We start from the raw sequence: 4,206 nt of genomic DNA on the forward strand, positions 1-4,206 counted from the left end.
CAAAATCAACATGAAAAGAGTGATGACGAAGAAGCCGACGATTATGAAGTAAATGAAATATATAATGGGGATAATTGTGATAAAAATGAAGATAATGACGAAGATGAAATGTCTACATGTGAAGAAACAGATTTTTATTCATTAAATAAGGAAATGTTTGAAACTTTCCGATCGATAATAATCTCTACGAAATTTTAGAAAACATCAGAAAAATAATACGAATATTTAAGAAGTCACCGGCGAAATATACATACATTTTTACAAGAAACCATAATGAATAAAGAAAATAAAAAATTGGTAAACTATTATTGGCTGTAAAAACGAGGTGGAATTCAATGGCAACTATGATAAGACGATTAATTCAAATTCATGTTTGGTACATATGTAATACTATCATACGAGCGCCAAATATTCCGTATTCGCGATTTTAATGGGAAACATTGTCTTTTAGGCGATCGCAATGTGCGTAATAATCCAATTACAGTTTTTTTTTTGCTTTGCTATCTTTAGTGCTACAACATAAGAAGCTTCAATAATGTTTTCGGTTTTGTCGTGAAAATCTTCTATTGAATCCAGCTTTATTTCTTAAGAGCACTCTCATGACATTTAAAAAAGCTTTTTTCCTTGCCTATGGATGAAAATTCAGTAAATGTTGCTTCAGCTTTGCTGTTTTCATAGAATAATTTGATAAAACTTTGATACAAATAACACATTGAGGCCTTTCTTCTCCATTGATAATGTGTTGACTTTTGGCCCAAGCACATATGAAAATAGTATTTTACTTTATTTTATATATGTACCAGATGAACCCGGCATGCGGTGCAATGCCAGAATAAGGCATGCAATTCCCGTTCCCGTTCCAGTTCCCGTTTCAAGTGATGGTTGGAGCTCTATTAACGTCTCTTCAACGCCGTGTCGTCATACACCAACTAGTAACATAATTGGTGTATGACGCCGTGTCGTCATACACCAACGAACGAATTTCCTTGACTACACAATGGCGATTCGAACTTTCGTGTCGGTAAAATCGTAATTACGAATATTATTATAGAGGTTTTTTCACGTTTTTTTTTCACAATAAGCTTCCCGGACATGCATACAACAAATCCTGAAAGATCCATCGTAATCGGTTGTGTGGCTTATACGAGACAGACAGACAGACAGACAAAAAGACATTCAATTTTATATAGATAGATATATTAGCGAATGAAGAAATGTAAAAGCTTGTTATACACAGTTTTATTAGAAAAAAGTAAGAATCCAAGCAATTAAGTAAATTCTCTCTTTGAAATCTTTAAATCCTTCCTCTGGGGGGGGGGGGGGGGAAATTCCCTCCCAGAAAGAGGAGGGTTCTATGGGTTTCTTGGTTTCTTGGTGGTGGACATTTTCCACCAATTTAATTGACAAACAGAAAAAAACATTTATGCAGTCCAATGGATGTGGCCATAAATATTGAATCTATCATAAAAAAAAACTGTAAACAAAAAAATGAATGTGAATTTTCAATTATATTCCGTGGCTTCAAAGAAATATCGAAGATGCTAAATAAAGAAGAATCTAGTTTTGTGAAAAATCTGGAATTTAAGCAATGTGATTATTTTCTTTAAAAAATTTTTGTACTTGGATAGTTTTTTTTATCACAAATCCAAAACAGATTTTTAGGACGTAAACATATACCTGAAAATTTCCAATGTTTATTTCCTGGTGGATGAAGTACTTAACCATTAAATGTATTAAAAATCAGATAAAAACTTACAATCCGAGATATACATATTTATATATTTTGTGAACGTTGCGTATATATACATATACATACATACGTATATAAAGTACCAATGAAAATCCGCCAATAAACGCATTAGCTACAATTGCAATTTGCAGCCCTTTAATATTTCCGAACATTCACATACATCACATATTGCTTTATTAAATACATATTTATTGGGGTGTAAATTTTAATACAGAAAAAAGTATTAGATATGTTTGCAATAAAAACACGATGATAGCATCTGTGAATTTTAAACTACTTTTGAAGGATTCAGCGTTATTTACGTATTTCCCTTATTTTTATATTGTAAAGTGCTTTTATTTTAATTAAATGTAAATTATGAAAATTATATTGCTTTCATCAAATATTTTAGGACACAATCCTGGCTACGCCACTGCTCTGCACTATATAATTGACAAAAAAGCTAGCCAACCAACAAATTATATTATACTCTGGATAAAGAATAATCTGATAAGGATCGGTGAATCTATGAACAGCCTCTACGGCAGGCAAATTTATAAAGACTGGTCTGATGACATATTGTCTCTCAAATCTCTATTTGTGATAGAACTCCTGGTATAATTTTTGTTTAATTTCATGTATGATATTAAATAATATATTTGTATATTTTCATATATGTATGATATTCGAATCTTACTCAAATTTTAATTGTGAGTTTGATAATACATATGTACACATATGAAATGTTATCAAAATTAGCCTACTATGTTAAAAAGTGTGACGCAGAGCTCAATATAATGCAACACCATTGAGCCTACGAAATCGTGAATGTTTTGATCACAATCTTTATATAAATAGATATTACTACTGAAATAACTCTTGTAAAAACAAATCTACCAAAATCCATTTTGTTTAGTGTCTGGTTGCGACGACACAAATTGCCGTTGTATACATCATCATCGCACCGATCATTGGTCTTGCTTTAACGTTACGGGAACGTATGTATGTCTGTAGACAGGTGACGATTTTCAAGCGCATTGAAAAATAACATTTTATAACGAAAGAAAAATAAAATAAAACAAGTGATTATTTAATGCGCGGCGAACGCAAAAAAGCTCAATGCCAAAGCTTACTAAGCCAAAGCAAACACGAAATAATGAGAAAAATTTAATATCAAATTCCACTATCGATAATAGTAATCGTTATACATACGAATATTTACTCCACTATTAACATTTTTCACAATTCTATCATAATTCAATAAAGTCTCGTTTGATAAACCATTCAAATAGAGTACGACTTCAGGCCGCGTGTAGAAACTTCATCTCAGAAAAAAAAATATGGATTTGGTTTAATTATAAGTGGGAATATAAAACTTTGTCTTCGTATAATATTATACAAGAATGACGTTTGAAGCGTGTTCGCTAGATATAGTGGTTTGACATTTCGCCAAAGAATCACGCACACAAAACTAACAATATAAAGAAACACGGAGACAAAAGTGAAAACAAACAACTTACAAAAACTACGCAAAATAGTCTCTAGTGTAAGTGCAAGCGTTTCTTAAAATAAATTTAATTTTCCCCACGGTATAATAGTACGTTGTTCTCACATCTGTACATATGTATATATATACATGCATATGTAAAGTAGATTTATTTTAACTATAATATAATACTATGCGTATATTTGTATATGTTTATATGTACTTAGGTATCATCGATTTATCGCGTCCGTTCGGCGATTCAATTCGATTTTATATTCATTTCGTTAGATGAATTAATGGGCCTGCGAATTTTTCGATGCGAATAATATTAACGTCGACGTAGTGATGGAAATACGCACCCATTATTAAGTAGTGAAAGATACCAGGTAAACAAGGAAACGTCGTTCCTATTTTGAAATTTTAAGCCGTAAATTACTTTTCAATGTCAACGTAAGTAAATTTTCCGAGAATAATCTCCATGAAATATTGTGGAAAGGCGTCGACTTATGAATTCACTAATGATATTTCTTTGTTGATCGGTATGTTTACAAAAATAAACCACAAGGCATATTTTTTATCTGGGTTGTTTGCTAAACATACTGCTATTTGCATGTATACATACATACATATGTATGCTTAATGAAATCAACCCATTAGAATGTTCTTTTGATATTCTAGATTTCATGAATCTTTTTTGGGCAGCGTAAAACAAAACTCATCGATATCATTACTACAAACTACTAAATTGTATAGTTTTCCTTTAATTGCCAATGAAAGGATGAGAATACTTTCGGATTCCCTTTTTTATATTTACAAAAAATCTTTACACAGCATTTTAGATCATACTAGAGTCAGTGCTACTCAAACTTTTTGCGTTGGCGGACCTGTATATATTTTTCAGTAATTTTCACGGACCAGCATCATATTTTAAAATAAAAAAGGATATACATGTATATGGGTTAAAACTTGTATAACAAATAAAAATAAAAAA

Source organism: Arctopsyche grandis, chromosome 1, assembly GCF_051622035.1.
Source record: "Arctopsyche grandis isolate Sample6627 chromosome 1, ASM5162203v2, whole genome shotgun sequence".
Classification (NCBI taxonomy): Eukaryota; Metazoa; Arthropoda; class Insecta; order Trichoptera; family Hydropsychidae; genus Arctopsyche; species Arctopsyche grandis.